Genomic DNA, 17,658 nt, shown 5'->3' with positions numbered 1-17,658 from the left:
CCAGATTCACCATATGATGGAGACCAAGAAGTGGGAAGGAAAGTGAGAAAAGGTCACTGTCCCACACACACACACACACACACACACACACTCACACACACACACACACACACACACACACACATCTGTGTGGGTATTTGAGTTTGTTGCTGTTTGTTTGAGCTGAATAAAGTGCTTACTTTTTATCATTTCAGTGTGTGTGCTGGCTTTCCTGCTTTCTGAAGTGTTGCCGGGTCAGCGGTTTTCCCGTCCAGTTGGACTACCTTTAAAATGTTGTCCTAAGCTCTCCTTTTTGCCTGAGGCTTGAGCTTTTTACATGCCTGTACATAAATATCCTAAATCATTCATAACAACAACACTGATGTTAAATAAAAATGATTCCACTCCAGTGGCGTGAGGTTCAGTGTGGCATGGCGTACAGCTCGCTGATCTCCTGCACTGTATACCAGTGTGTGTACACGCCCTCATGTGACACACTCACATTGGGCTCATTGGCTGGAACACAGGATCATGTGACACACATTGGCCGTCACACAGGAGTGCACGCTCAACTGGCAGCCGTGTGTTTGGCTTTCTGGCATATTGGGCTGGTTTTGATTAAGCATTTGGCTGGTTTTTGTTACAAGACCTGGCAACCCAGTGCCTAAAAATGATCCAATTTGTACATTTTTTCTCTTATACCATGTTTTTTGTTCTTGTTTAATTGAGGGTCTGAATAAATACAGAGGGCATACTGTATTTGTATTCATGCAATGGTGATCAGTAGGACCCTTCCAATGATGATGCAGACTGCTGCTGCTTGGCTGGTCCACATTTCCCCACATTTACCCACGTCTCAGCCTTCCTGATCTACCTCCACTGACCACCGGTAACAGCTCTAATCCACTTAAAAAGCTATTGTTAGCCTACTGAGAGGGAAGGAGAATGGCTCCCCCTTACCTTTAGTCCATCATCAGGCTCTGCATACTGGCTAAAACAGTCTGTTCTGGAACTTCAGGACTCCTGGCTGTCCCCTTCCCCTTTTAGCCACACATCCAGGTCATGGAGTCTCAGGCCATTTTCCATCTCAGACTAAAGACCCACCTCTTCAGACTGTACCTCAGCTCCCATGCCCAAGCTTGAACTCTCCTTCCCCTCTTGCGTACTCTTACTGTACTTTGAAATTTTACTGTAGGGTATGTTAGAGTTTTATTGTTGGACATGTAACTGTTGTTCAGTTAGGTATGTTGTAATCTTACCACAGCATACCTTACATTGCATAGAAGCATGTACACATGTATTGCATGTATTGAAACATGTACACACTAGTTATCTCAGCACCAGGGGCTGATACATGTTCAGACACAGTCAATGGTGTCCTATATGTAAGTCTTTCCTGCCACTTCATTAGATACATCTTGTATTCACTTTTGTAAGTCACTCACTAAATACATGCCTGTGTGTTCTTATATAGTTTAGCCCTTTCTGCTCACTACAAACATATTTCCTCAGGCTTTTCATCAGTTTACATGTAACCCCATTTCTCTTCATACTCCTTTACCATTGATTTGCTCATTTATTCATGCCACTTCAGAACCTGTTCCATCAAACGAGAATTTCGCATTTTAGAATAGACTTTTGAGTACTCTTCAAGCATATACTCATGAAGCGTATGATGAATTAAATCCCATTTTTTGCATGTCCCCTTACAAAACACTGTACATTTTCTTCTTCTTAAAACTCTACCAGCAGCTCTGGTACAATACAGAGCCCATCAATAGCCCATATCATCAAAAACATTTCCTCCTCATTTGTCAGCTTGTAGTATTTAAATGCCAGGTTATAACCGATGTCTTCGATCATCTGTTAGGATCCTCTTTTAACTCCTGAATTTCCGCGTCGAAAGCAACGACAACCTTGGCTACTCAGGAAGATAGTTAGGCAGTTTAATTAGTTTGAACATTTTTTATCTGGTATGAGAGAACGTTCTATAACAAAACAGTGCCTATATGTATCCGACTGTATGCTATAAGGACAGCGAAAAGCGTCATAGCCTGAGGCATAAAATAATACAATGAAAGGCGGATTAACCAACACAGCTCGTGCTGTCCGTGCTATGTTTAAAGTCTTCCACACCAGAATGTATGGCCAGGGCGATACATCCAAATAAGTACTTTAACTCTCCAACTTTTTTTGAACGGGAGGCATTCATGTATATATAATTCATCGACTCACGGAGAAATCTGAGGGAAGCACAATGTGACCGAAAAAAGCTCTCATTTCCTAGTATATAAATACCCACAAAGCAAGAAGACCGTAGACTTAGTTGAAAAAGATCGAATTCAACAACGATGGCACTCTCATTTTCCACGTCTGTATTAACACAGCCTTCAAATAATGCTGCTTTAGCGCTGTTATTTTGAATGGTGTTACTCAGAGCTTTATTTGTTCAAGATCAGTCATTTCATATCCTTGCTTTTGGAGCATATGCTGCTGCTTTTAGTCCCTCGGTGACATATCTGGGGCGGTTTTTATGTACGCGCTTCCTCCGTGTTTATGCTGGCTGGATTTTCACGCGGTGATGCAAAGGGTACCCGGTGCAGAAGAACGCATGAAGCACACGCTGCTGGAACTCGCCTCTGTAGCCTCAACTCTTCCACACAAACCTCCAGAGTGCGACGCTGACGCCTTTAAACTTAATTATCATATGAATAATTAATGTTTGATTGCACAATTCCCCCCCGGCTGTCAACACAAGATTATTTATCAAAAGATTATAATTTATTACTAATTGGCTTGGCATAATGTTTTATTATTTTTTATCGGAATTATTTGCTTATTAAAAAGCACAAATTATATTACACGCAAAACTTCTCTAATCCAGTTTTGATCATATGACACCCACAAAAGCATTAAAGGCTTTTGAATGCATTAAAGTGCTTTAAATAGACACCGTATATACTTAATCGTAATAATGGTTCACAATCTAGTCTAACAAAATTGATTCCTTAAATTCTGTTTAACACATTCAAGCACACACACACGCACACATTTATTTTATTATTTGTATAATTACAAAGTGGTGGTTTATATGGAGTGGCTATTCAGATTTATTCCATCCATTCAAGTGTTAGTAATCCACTTGCTTCCAGCGCCTACACTTCTTTGACCGATTTAAGGAAGTTCTGAAACACTGTTGCTTAGCAGTCGTCTACAATTTACTTTAAGTTTTGAGACATGTCCTGCGGAAATTTCTCCATCACGCAGAGGAGCACAGAGCACACGGGCTGTTCCAAGGACGCCGCCACCGGCGTGCTGAGAAATTTGGCTAGCTCACTGAAATTGATTGAATGGCCACAACCGTAATTGCTTTTTAAACAGAGCTTCCTTTTGTCGGATGTTCTCGCCAGTTCTTTGGTGTTGCTGCAATAATGTGGCTGATTAGCCGGGTGGAAGCGTAGTCGGAGGCGCGCGGAGCGCTGTCATGACAGCGAGCGAGCAAGGGCCTGGCGTGCGAGCCTTCCGGGCATAATAATGTCGCCGGCTCCTCCGACGGGATGCGCCGGGTCAGTTTATCAGCGCGTTTAGTCAGCAGCTCTCAGCAACACCGGGCACAGAGGAATGCTTCGAGTGCAAACAGGCCAAGGAGCTCTGGGAATGCTCTTCGTTGTCACGTTTTTCTTTTTCTTTCTTTCTTTTTTTTTTATCTCATCCCGCAAGTTTGAAAAAAGTTGACCTGTCTGCTCGAAGCTAAACGTGTACCCGCTTTCAGTCCCTGAATCAATCGGAAAGACATATTCCGAGGGCTCTGGGCCTGTGCATGGCGATGGGCAGATTAAAACTTCACCTTTTGGTGTTTTGATGTCAAAAATGTTTATCTCTGAATACTCCCTGTGGGGTCAATTTACTCCCAAATTAGTCACGCATCAGTGGGAATATGTTTTTCTGCGAACAGATACCTTTGGCTGTGTTTACGTAAGGACAAACAAGGAGGGAAACAGGGACAGGGACTCTGTCGGGTTATATTTCCTTTACTGTGGATCACTGTAATGACTGAATGCTTTTTAAAGTCATTATTCATTCATCACATAATCTCATACAGGTAACCTTTCATTGAAAAAGGTATTGAGGACAAGAAGTTCTAGCCAAAAGACAAACAAAAGCTACTGTATATAAATACAGTGATATGTGCTAAATGTAATGTAATAAACAGTATATTGTACATACAGTTACCATAAATAAATACTTTAAAGCATGGCTAATGTAGTAAGATCCTATCAGGTAGAAAAGGTAGGTAGAAAAGTGCCACTGGTGAAAGACGAATGCCACTGCTTGGATGTGGCTTCTCAGCTGATAAATTGATTAGTTTATTTTGACAGATATCAAACAAAGCTTCTTAAAGTTTTAAACACAGATCTCTCCTGAGTGGTATGCCAAAAAAAGAGCAAGCCATCACGCCTCTTTGTGGGTGTTTGTTAGGAAAGCAAGACTGTTCCTTCTCTGACAGGAATCTTTAGGTCAGTGGTGTTATCTTATTTTTTGCAGTGGTTCACTGGAACGCATTCACTTTTTAAATTGGACTGATTGCCTCAATCCCTCACACACTTTTGGTGGAATGATACAGGGCAGCATTCACACCACTGGAAATATGCCGAGCCCCTCAGTAAAGCACAGAGGAAAGAGAGCCAGGCAGTTCTTTGGTATCAGTAGATTTTGGCTGGCCTTCTTATCAGCTTGACTTCAGTGAGACCAGAATTATATCGTTCCCTGTCAGAGAGAGAGAGAAAGAGGGAGAGGAGATGATACACAGACAGTCACATTCGCAGCTCTGCCCCCCCTTTTTCCCACCTCCCCCTCCCTATTTTCCACAACTTTAATCCCAGAAGTTCCCCAGACACTTTCATGTGATCCATTCCCAGCGTACTATGTTACAACTCCCGCTGCGAATAACCCCAATCATTACTGGGCCTCTCCGTCCTCCCTCTCTGCCTTGTGGTCATGTGACGCGTCTGAGGACATGGTCCGAGAGGAGTGTCTGCTGACACCTCCGTTCACGGGCCCCGCTTCTTTAGTTTCTGTTCCGTAATCGATCCAGAGCGCCTCGGCATTCTCACACAGTTAAGCAGGGCCTTCGGGGGGGTGTCTCTTGAGCGGCGCAATACATCAGCTTTACTGTTATTGCTTCGCGCCCCTCCGGAGGGCAGCGTTTGTGTAATTCGGGCTGTCGCTCTGGAGGGTTCTCTCGCTCCCGCCATTTCCTCATTCTGAGATTACATTTGATCCCCATTATTCAAGCGCGGGGGAGGGAGCCACAATGCAAAAAAATGGAATTATTCGTTGGGGGGGTAGTCATAGGTTTAGCTGATGGGTCACTTGTTACATTCCATACAGCAAGTGTAAGAGGAAAGGACTGCAGTGCACTCTGGGAACAAGGAAATGGGCTTTGATGTCACAACGGTTTTGAAAAAGGCTCGTGGGAGCATGTTCCATCCAATGGTGCTTGTCACCTTAACAGTTTCCCTTGACCAGATAGTTATGGAAGTGAACGGAAAAACACATTTGTCATCATGGGTTTATTGACTGGTATCGAGCTAAACCCTGCAGCTTCACCTGAAGGCTGGCAGGCAATAAAGCGTTAATGGAGCACTGCAGGCAACTGGAGGTCTATAAAATAATTACACAGTACAACCCAGGTGCTGGGCCAAAGAAATAAATATATAAATGTAATACATAAATAATGAATGCCTTAACTTTGTGGAGAAGTTCATAAACGTAGCAAACTCATAATAAGCAATAATAAACCTGAGCGAGAGTTTTTTTCTGGCCTTAGAGAGCTGAAACCCGGTCATAGAGATTGCCCCGACAGCTCTGGCTAAGCTAGGATGAGTTATACCCTCGCTGATGGGATCGCATCAGTGCGATTCCAAACAGGCCTTTCGGCGAAAGTGAAATTTGATTTGTTGCCTCAAAAGACAAATCTCTGGTGTACTAATGTCTACAGCAGTCAGAGGGAAGGAGAGAGAGAAATCAACAAATAATTTACTGCAATTTGGAACCGTTTCTGCGCATATTGCCTGGATGAGTTCAGTGAGCAGAGAATAATGGAATTACTGCATGCGCTCTCTCTCTCTCTCTCTCACTCTCTCTCTCTCTCTGTCTCTCTCCCTCTAGTTCTCTTTGTACATTTCCCCTCCTCCCACTGATGTTTTCCCCATACAGTGAGACGACGTACAGTTATGTACTCTCTTTAATACTTTCTTTAAGGCTCTTTCATACCAAGTAGATCATATCCAATCATATCACTTCCTTATTAGCGAACAAGCCATTGAGATGAATGATAGGGGACCTCAAAAATAACCTGTGTCAGAGGTTACTATCCCCGTACTGAAGAGGAATGGGCGGAATAATTACCCTCATAACATTTTCTCATCATTCCCATAATGTTCTTAAACAGGATGACGTACTGATTAGTGCATATGGTAAAACTTGTTTGACAGAAACACCAACACATAGATGGAGACTGCACGCTATAAGAGTTAGCGCATGGTGAGAGGAGGGTCTGGGATCAGGTAGCCAGGGGACGATTGTAAAAGGTGGGGCTTCCTAGCTAAGTGGAATTTTATGCCCCTCAAAACGCTTCGCACCCTGTCAGGGTCCATCAGGTTGCCAGCATTCTTTGGCGACCCAAGAGCTCATCAGGACGAAAAATGACTCCCTCATGCTCCCTAATCCTCATGCCTCAGTGAGCAGGCAATTGTTTCTCTGTTGGATCGAAAGTCGAGAGTCGGAGGCCAGGCGAATTAGCCACAGCATACATGCCGTGCTCTTACCCTTGGTTTACCTTGGTACCCATCCTATTGTGCTCTGAGACAACCATCAGACAGGCCAGCCAAACACTTCCTTTGGAGGTTTCGACATCATACTGTGGTAAGAAAGGGGCATAGATCCTCTGAAAGCTATCCATTTAATGCGAAAGCACCCAAACCCTAAACCACTGAAAGGCCTCCACAAAATGTCTGCAGTTCCGCCTTGGGCCTTTCCTCTCTACAGCACCATAGAGAAATAAGCTCCATGGGCCATTAGCTACTAATTAGGGGTTGGGACAGTGGGCCCCCCCTTAAACCACCAACCCCCCCTCCCAAACCCCCCTCCGGTTGATGGACCTTTACCGAGGGCACGGTACTGTCTTTCAGCGGGCGTGGAGTCACGCAAGTGCAGGGCACCGTCACAGAGCTGCTAAATGTCACGCAGCGCATTAGCATTTAGCCAAACCGTGGTCCTGTCAATCCGGCTGTGTCTGCCCCCACGTTTCCCATTGTCCTAATAAGAGATTGCAAATGAAAATATGTATCAGAATCCGACACTCACCGAGGGGGTAATTATTCATTTTTGGCCAAACAGACGTCAGAGTCTTTAATTGCTTTTTAAACCGTCCGCCTGCGCGATGCGGGCCTGTGGCTGTGTTTGTTTATGTATTAATTTTGATCAGCGGTGGTTTTCCATTTTTGCGTTTTTTTTTTTTTTTTTCACAATGTAACCTTTGATATGACCTTTTATTGCAGTGCAGATTTTTGATTATACATACAGTCGCTGGGTAAACAAAAGGCATGCAGTTTATAATCCCAATATGCAGAGGAAATCAAGCCGTTAAGTTAAACTTCAACTGAATGGGAGCGCGGACCAGGGCAATCACGTCATATATAAGCATGGATTTAGCCAAATGTAAACAGTATGACCCTTTCCAAGTTGGTCTTGACATCTACAAAGCCTACTAGCATACGCCTTTATTTTTCAAAAAAGTTGTTTTTTGCTTTCCTCTGCTCCCTAACTGATCTTTGTAAAATCTAGCTTTGTTACATACATAGCAAATAAAGTGTTACCAAACACTAATGGGGAAAAACTACTGAAGAACCCAATATCAGTGCATTCTAGCTAATTTCATTTCAATTGCAATTAACACTGATACCCACAAAATGAAGGCAGAATTCGAAAGCATTGCGGGTGTCCTGCATGCACACGGCATTGTGGTTGTTCTGTTTAGGCACGGTGTTACTCAATGTTGCACAGACTCCACAGCACCCTTCACTTGGCGTGCCAGCACAGCAAGAAAGCCGCTACCTCTCACTGCGTTAAAGATCTTTCCACTCCCCAGTCCACAGCAACGCGGTTCCCATAGCAATGAAGAAACAAGCACATAAATTATCAGTTTTTTTTTTTTGTTGCTGTCGTTTTAGTTTTCCCTTTAGTGCGATCCGGGGGAAGCGGTGACAGCAGCCCTGGTGGTGTGTTAGGAGCGGCGTTCCGCCAGGAAATGTCTCAGCTCCGAGCTCGGAGCTTTGAGCTGAGTTTTGCGTTAGTCTGCTGCTGTGAGCCACTGTATGGAGCACAGTGCAGGTCGTGGGAGTTCAGGCCTGCGATTCACAAATCATTGCATGTATGTGTGATTCAATTCAGTGTAGACATTGAGCTGGATGAGACTGGAACAGGATGCCCTGAAGACATAATGAGCACAGGATAGGATTGGACAGGGCCCCCAAGAAAGAGCCAATCACTGTAAGGGGCAACTTGAGATGTGGGCCCATGTTTGTGTATGTGAGTGTATGTTTGTTAGTTACAGCTGAATAAATGAAGTCTGTCTACCAGCTACATCGCATTTTGGAGTTAAGCTCATATGTTTGCCTGGAGTACCAACAACATTTCATCCAGCCCAATGCGCACTGTGTTTGAAGAGTTCTGAAATGCTCTTACTCTGAAATGTACTTGGCTGTGATTTGAAGCATGGCGACTGAGCATGCAGTGATGGCTTTTCGCCAGAGGTGGCGCTGGTTTCGTGTGTTCATTTTTGCACTGTAGATTGCTAAACCGACCGGCCAACTGGCTCGAGGATGGATGGTGCTCGTCTACCGTCTCAAAGGGCAGACATCGCTCACTTTACCGAGGACACCATGGAACGAGAGGTAAGACCCCTGCAGCAGTCACTGTTTCCATAGTAACACATGGGTGTTTGTTTTATGGCTAATATTAAAGTGCATTAGCCTTGATTGTACGGTATTAAGGCTTGTTTTTGGCTTGTCATGTGACTGAATCACTCAAAACAGGTGTCAGTCATTACACAGAGTTAATGAGCAATAACGGGAAAGAAGGACAATATTGACGCAGACTGTACAAACAGATAGGACTCTCTTAACTTCTTCGCTTCCATTTTAATTTATCAGACAGAAAAAGCCCATTGCGGATTAACGTATCACTCTGGCCACAGCACAATGGGATTGTCTTAGCCGAGCTTGTTATTATTAATTTACAATACAAAGTACATCCAAAACAAACATCATCTCTTCATTAATATCACAGCTTAATGTAACAGAGCTTATGTCCTGTTTTGCAGGGTGCAGAATTATGTTTGTAAAAGGCGTTTATCCCATTTCGCTCAACTCGCTGGCGGCTGTTTGTTTGTGTTCCGCTTCTCCTGGAGGACTTTTTTTTTTAGAATCGTGAGAAGAACCAATGAGAACAGTTTAAGAGCAACATTTTTTCACTGTTTGCAGCCAGTGTGATCCAGTGAGTGGAACTAAATGTGACGATAGAGGGGTGACTGTGTACAACTGTGTATAACTGTGCATATGTGTGTGTGTATGTGTGTGTGTGTGTGTATGCATATGTGTGTGTGTGTGTGTGTGTGTGCGTGCGCGTGTGTGTGCGTATGTGTGTGTATTCGTATGTGTGTGTGTATGTATGAGTGTGTGTGTGTATGTGTGTGCGCGCGCGCGTGTGTGTGTATGCGTATGTGTGTGTGTATGTATGCGTGTGTGTGTGCGTGCGTGTGTGTGTGTGTGTGCATGTGTGTGTGTGTGTGTGTGTGTGCGCGCACGTGTGTGTGCGCGCGTGTGTGTGTATGCGTATGTGTGTGTGTATGTATGCGTGTGTGTGTGCGTGTGTGTGTGTGTGTGCGCGCACGTGTGTGTGCGCGCGTGTGTGTGTGCATGTGTCTCCACATACCTGCTCCTGAAGGGGTCGCTGCAGTACAGCCCTCCCCCTGCGACCTGTAACCACCTGAGTGACTCGGAGTGCACGTGCTTTCCGGTAAGAACGGCAGATGAATAAATAAGCAGACAAATAAATGAATGAACGCAGCACGCTCTAAATTGCTCTTGTCTGTGTGAAGGAGGAACATGGTTTCTCATTAGCTTCATTTCCACGCTTCGTGCTCACCTTGGAGGAGAACAGCGGCATGTCTGTCTGCTTGCAGGTGAGTCACAGGGAAGCAGTTTACTTCAGGATTCATGGATGGATACAGAGACTGAGTCCTCAGAGACTCAGTGTATGACATCTGTGTTCGGTTTCTGATGTCTGTCACATACAGACACACTGACTCCATAGATTCTCAGTGTGCGACATCTGTGCTCTGCTACTGATGTCTGTCGCACACAGACTGACTGACTCCATAGATTCTCAGTGTGTGATATTTCCGTGTTTGGCTACTTATGTCTGTCACATAAAGACAGTCTGACTCCATACATTCTCAGTGATCAGCTAATAATGTCTGTTACATACTGACAGACTGACTCCACTGAGATACAGGATGTGCTGTACAGCGTGGTTTAAGGACATGAACAGCTTGAAGTGCTCATTCACTCTGCACTTCAGAGACTCAAGGGAACATGTTTGGGGATGTTCACCTGTCTCCCTGTCTCTTTTTTTTTCTTTTTCACCTGCTCTACTGTGCATTTCAATTCCCTGCTAATGCACATGCAACACTGTTCATTATTCTGTCTCATAGAGAAAAGTTGTTGTCTAAAAACACATTTTACAGCTCAAATCATGAGAGAGAAAGAGAGAGAGTGATAGAGAGTGAGAGAAGGAGATAGAGAGAGGAGAGAATGAGTGACAGAGAACAGTGGAGAAAGACAAAAGAGATTGTGAGAGGGAGAGAAGGAAAAAGAAAGAGCATGAGAGAGAAGGAGAGCGTGAGAGAAGGAGAGAGTGAATGAGCGAGAAGAGTGGAGACCGACAGAGGAAGTGAGTGAGAGACGGGGAAGAAAGTGTGTGTAAGACAGAAGATGGAGAAAGAAAGAGAGGGAGAGAACGAGAGAGGAGCAGAAAGGATAGACAAAGAGAGTGAGTGAGAGAGGGAAAAGAGAGCGAGAGAGAAACGAAGAAAGAGAGGAAGAGAGTGAATGTGAGAGGACTAAAAGCAAGCCTGAGAGAGAGACAGTGGGGGAGGTGTTGGTGGTGACAGATTATTTCATGTATGCCGCAAAGCGCCTATCCCCTGCATAACGGAACGTAACATTTCTGTTGCACCATTGGCACGGTGTTTCAGGAGCGGTGGCGCGAGATAGCTGTTTGCGATCGGTAATGAAAAAAGCACTCGCTGTTCTCCTTCATAATCAGCTCTACCTAAGCCCCGGGCCTCCTGCAGGCTCCGTCTCTCCTTCTCTGCTGCTATTTTTAAAACACAGTCTTTGATTTTCTCCCTCTCTCTCTCTTTCTCCCTCTCTCTCTCTGACCCTTCAACTCACCCTCTCATTTGAAACTGCCTGTCTCCCCCGCTCGCTGATTGCCGTGCTGCCTTATGAACGTCTCATTGAGACTAATTGGTCAAACCGTGGGCTCGAGACTGTTGATTTGAAGGGGAAATCATAATGCGCTCCTCCAAGTCTGGCTGGATTTTTTTTTTTCCTTTTTTGTTCCCATTGATTTGTTGTTTATACGATGGAGTCCACACATCATAGACTCCTTAACTTCTTTCTTCCTATTTTTTACAAGTTATTCTCTGCTTTTCTACTCTAACCTGAAGGTAAACATGTAGGCAGCATGAATGAATACGTTTCCCAGCACTCCTCAGAAGCTCTGCATTTCATGTCCCAGTTGCATTACCTGGCTGCACAAGACTGGATTTGGCATAGATATAGAATGGCTAGATCACAAACATATTTAAGTGCATCCAACTGAACAGACGTAGCGCTGCTGTTGCCTTAGCTGCATCATTAGTGTTTTGTATCATTTGTAATTATTAGGGAGTCCATCTCCCCTTTATCAGGGCTGATAAGGCCCATACAGGCAGTTGTTAGCATACTCTCAGCATTAACTCTCAATCATATCCAATCTATTGCTTCTACATCTACGATCAATGGGTTCACACAGTGATCTCAGATAGGCTGGTCCAAACACAAATTCTTCTCTGGGGGCATGTTGGCTGGCTGCCATGTTGGAAAACATCACCAGGTATAATTATCCCATCCTTGCCGGTGCTGGAATTAACTCTGTCTATCTGTCGATCTATCACTGTCTCACTCCACTCACAGCATCTGTTCCAAGGCTTCACCAAAATTGGGTCTGATCACAGACTATTTTCCTTGCTTGTCTGTAGTTTGTGATGCGCATTTACCATGCACTATATTTTAATGCATGGAAGGATTTTAAATTTATTTTTCACCTTTATTTTACCAGGTAGTGTCAATTGAGCACCTACTCTCTATCAATTGCCTACTCTCAGGCAATGACGGCCTGAGGGAGAGACCTGGCAGAACAGTAAATGGCCTGGTTGAAAGATCCTGATTTGGGAATTTAGCCAGGACGTTGGGAAACTCCCTACTCTTTGTGAGAAGTGCCATTGGATCTTTAATGACCACAAACAGTCAGGACAGTTTAATATCTGATCTTAAGGAAGCATTGTGGACTCACAACATAGATGTGTGTTTCCAGAAAGTGGTAAGGGGACCAAATCAGGGAGGTTGCAGGTTTGAAACCCAAGGTGTGTGCTGCTCCTGCACTCTTGAGTGATGTACTTTACCTAGACAGTGAAGTTGTTAGAAACTGAAAATAGTTTGATTGCAGTTTTCTTTGGAGCATTTTTCTGTGTGCCACCCTGCGGAATCTCATCCCTCTGTTGAATCTGATTTTTCCGTTCCTTGTGTTTTTTGTTGATTGTTTGTGCCACAGCGAAGTAGTTTGTCTCTGAGAGAAAGCAAAGTTGACAGGACAGCACAGCCTGCCTTTTTTAACATGCCCCAAGGGGCTGTGAGAAGGTCAAACATTCAGCCCGCATCTCTGGGGGGAAACTGAGGCACTTGAGGCAAAAAGAGGGGCGGGGGTCTCATGTGTGGACTGACGAACACAGAGAAGCCTACTGAGGTGGAGAGCTGGAGATGGGTTCTCTGTGACAGGTTGGACGTGCATCTGGGTCAGGACCAGTCATGACAGGCGGGAGGGCTTCGTTCTTCCTGCTGTGTAACTTTGACAGCAACATACGAAATGAGTGCCTCAAAAAAATCACTGAAAAAGACCAGCCTGTGGTTAACAAACGAACTAAGCCTTCTCACAGATATAAAAGACGGCCCTCTGCATCTTCATAACATTCGAGCAGCTGGCTCCTCCAAGGGAGCGACCCCACATCACCTGCTCCAACTTAGCGGCTGGAGCAGGTGATTCTCCAGCATCCACCTTAATCCTCATGTGTCGGTCCTCTCCTCTGAACCGCCAGCTATGACACAAGGCCTTCCGTGTCTCACAGCCTGAGTGTATGTTCGACCCAGGAAGTGTGCCTTAGGAGCAGAATGGCACAAAACAGTGCATTAGAAGATTACTGAAGATGTCAGGGCTCAGGAAACAGCATCAGAAACTTTCTCCAGTCAATCACGCTGCAGAGGGGTGTCGAAAAGACAAAAGAAGAAACACCTAACGAGAGCTCCGGCTCAATTTCCAAAAGTCATGGAGACTTCCAAAGAAGCCGAAGTTCCGTCCGTGGGCCTGAACACGAACTCCTTTGGATTTCACATGCCTTTTGAAGTCCAATTATTGGCATTAAATACAACATTTAATGTGTATCTACTCTGGGGAGAGCATATCCAATGAGCGTCTTCCTGGTCCATTTCCCTGTTATTTAGAGACATTCATTGCGTGGCGTGTAAGTGGATGAGCAGACCCGTTGTCGTGTGGAGTAATTCACAACGGTTTGATATGTAATTGCGGACGACGCGCTCAGAAAAGCCCGTGGGAGAGAAAACAGAGCCCTGGCCATTCGCGTGAAATGGGGGTGTGGGGGGGGGGGGGGGGGGGGGGGTGGGGGGGGTTGCAGGAAAAAGCGTCCATTAGATCCCCCTGAACTTTTGGTAATACGAGAAGCTCTTTTTCGATGAACAATTGTCGGAAAGGGAGATAAAAAAAACACAGAAAAGGACTGAGCACTCTGCCGTTGAGCAGTTCCCGTGGCAGGTGTAGCTGCCGTAGCATGCAAATGCCAGGCGTGTGCGCAACTTTTCCAATGGCCCCAAAGGTCACTGGAAACACAGGAGTGGCCCCCCCATATCCCCCCCCCCCCACCCCAACCCCCCTCCACTTCAGTGAATGCATTGAGAGCTCTAATGGGGCACTTCTGCTGCTGAAAGCAAACAGGAGTGCCTGCTTTACAGCTTGTAGTGCTGTCATCCAAAACGTGGTCCCCCTCCCCACCACTCCCCCTACCCCTCCACACCATTCCACTGTGAGTTAAACTGTGATGGTGTGTCCTGGAAAGCTCTAGAAGTCCTGCATGGCTATCTCCGTAGTTGGTCTTAGAGAAGCTCCGCCTGCCTCAGGGGGTGGGCTGTCACCATGGGGTGTTCCGGTAGGGGTTAAGGGGACAGGGTTTGGATGTAACATTGTCCATACACATACACATATTCTGGGAAGCTTTAAGTGACTTTTCATGTTGCAGTGCAAGCATGGTGTAGCAGGGTGGGGGGGACGGGATCAGTAGAGGCATTTGAACCCCCCCTCTGCCATGTTATCCGTGGTTAAAACCAACACGAGAGCTAGCGGAATGTTAATAAAGCATAGCAGAAACGTCGTGCTTGAACGCACGCAGGGCCTAACCCTGTCAGAGGAGAGGCGAGCAATGGGGGCGGAGCCACAAGCAATTGGCCCCATGAGAGGGAGGGTGGGGGCTGGGAGGGTCGATTCTTCCAGGATGAGATTCAGCCCATGACAGGGCAGGGGATGTCAGCACTGCGATGCAGTGTGGTTAGGGTTCAGGTTAGGGGTGATGTGGTTAGGGATGTGAGGGTTGGAGGTGAGCATTCTGTTTGAGATCCAGTGGGGATGTGGATTGGTTTGGTCTGGATTTGGAGCAGTTAGATCTGGAACATGAAAAAATTATATCAGAGACTAGTGCAGTTACACTTCGGATGGGGGAGCACACAGACCCTGGATTTCAGGCAGTTAGGCCTGTAATATGGAGCAGGAAGGTCATCTGAGGCCTTGTACATAAAGACTCCACTAGAGTACAAATTCTACCCATTCAGTGGAGACTTGTAGAGATATGAGAATCATAACCCCAGGGGTGACTGACGGATGAAAATGACTGCCATAATGATCCTGATCTCAGGCAGGCCTGGCACTCCAAGTCCTTCTGCTCTTAATAAACACTAAAGGTACAGGACATCTATTGCTCCCCTGTAAATGATTTATGCCCTGAAATCTTTCTTATATTCAATTATTCCAAAGTCTGAAATCTTTTGACATTTATATGCACTAAAAATTCATATATCTTCATAAATAAATACAACAATCAACAATCCTATTAAATAATTAACAATCATAATGATATACTACAACATATTCCTTTAAACAATATAGATATAAGTCTGTACTAGATGGGATCAGCCCATAAATTTAACACAAAGGAAAACATGGACTTAACTAGTCATGTACTCTTCTTTACTCATTTTTTTCTTATTGGTATAGGACTACTGCTACTACTAAGACTAATAATTACAAAAATGTAATTGATAATAGTGTAATTAATTAATGATAATGAATTACCTTGAAAGAATAAAACTTAAACTGCACTGTATTCTGCATCATCCTAATTCCAGGTATATCATTACAAATGTAATGTATTTTCTCATCTGGAGTTCATGCCAGCTGTTCCCCCTCACTGTGTAATATTTCCAGGGCCCCCTAAACTATTTAAATATCCACAGAGGCAGCAACGCAGTCGGAGCGTAGCCCGGTGATATTTAATTACCGTGCATGTTAAATACCACCCATGTTCGCTTTTTTTTAAATGCAGGCTTATTTTGGGAATGACATTTGAGAGGAATGTGAGACCTTTGCAACATAATTTCTGCTCCTTTTTTAATTATTATTGCTATTACTATCCCTTCCCGTTTGTGGCTGCAAAACCTTAAACCTTTCCTTTAATCAGGGCAAGGGAAAAAATTAAACTTTAATTACGAAAAAAATGTCTTCTTGTATCAGACAAACCCCCCCCCCCCCCCCCCAAGAACAGGAGGCGTGTGGGTGTGTGAGCCACTGTGTTGGGAAATGGAGCTGTTTCCGTGTAATTTATGGATTCGCTTCACTTTTGTTTTCCTACAGGTCAGCGTACTTGCTCCTGTGATGTCGGCTCGGATCTCTGAGCGTGGGCGGACGGTACGTGTTGACATCGCATGTGCTTATCGATTTCGTGCACTTTTTTCCCATTTTTGAATGTTTCAACTTCTCTCTCCCTATCTTTCTCCTACCGGATGTTCGCATCCGCGCGCGGTTTCTCGCCCCGTTAAAACGCTGGCGGTGAGGGAAAAACGGTATCAGATCGCCCCCCCCCCCCCCTCCTTTCCGTGCATTTGTTGCGTAACGCCGCCTGCCCCGCCGATCACGTGACCGAGCATCGATCTCGGTGTGGTCGGAGGTCGTCCGTACGTTGCTTGTTAGCTGAGGGCTTTTAAATGCTAAAGGGGGAACGTTAAAGACCCGATTGATTCGGGTGCCCCCCCCCCCCCCCCTACAGGGACTGTGAGCACAGCTTGCTTGGTTTACTGTGCGTTAAAAGGCCTTTCAGAGGAAATGGAGAGATTCATAAAGGGTATGTCTCTTAAAAAGGCAAAAAAGTACTTCAGCTGAGTAAGATTTGACATTTTGATGATGGAACGTTTCCCAGAAAGTGAAGGTGGAGTGCAACTCTCAAAGTGGGCCTTCTTCTGATTTGAGTGCTCACACACATTAGAATATTGCAGTCCAACGGGGCTCTTTATTAACTGTATCTTACAGCAGAGGAATGACACAAGATGTGGCACAGGCATTGATTGCACTGAAACTGTAAGGAATGTGTGTCCCTGCATCACTGTTGGGCCCGCTTAATATGGCTTACAGTAGGGTGTGAATTGATTGACAGTGGTCCCAAATGGGGAGCGCTTGTCTCTTCCAAGCTTATGAAGATATGCATGGGTGCATGTGCATGGTTCCTTGAATAGGGATTCAAAGATCTCACAGCCTTTCTGCTGTCACACAGAAAAGTACCCCTTTGGGGGGCAGGGTCATTTTTTTTGGGGGGGGGGGGGGGGTTGGGTGTGTTGCCTGTATGTGTTGTTTGTGTGCATGCTTGTGTGGATCAGCAGTCTTTTGCATCCGTGTTGGTGCCTGTGCGTGTGAGTGGTTGCGTGTGAGCATACACATTTGTGTCTTGTGTGTGTTTATATGATCACACCTGTGTGCATGTGAATGTGTAAGGGTTAATGTATGTGCATGTGTCTGTGTGTATGCATGTGAGTGGGTGTATCCAGGGCCGGATCATGGCCCGAGACTTGGAGGGCCCCTGGCAGTCCCAGGCCCCGGGGCATAATCCAGCCTTGGGTGTATCTGTGTCTGTTTGTGCATGTGTGTCTATGCATAAGGGATGTCGAGATGTCGAGATGTCGA

The sequence above is a fragment of the Megalops cyprinoides genome, chromosome 23 (genome assembly GCF_013368585.1).
Source record: "Megalops cyprinoides isolate fMegCyp1 chromosome 23, fMegCyp1.pri, whole genome shotgun sequence".
NCBI lineage: Eukaryota > Metazoa > Chordata > Actinopteri > Elopiformes > Megalopidae > Megalops > Megalops cyprinoides.
The sequence above is the reverse complement of the archived record's forward strand: the minus strand, read 5'-3'. Positions refer to the sequence as shown.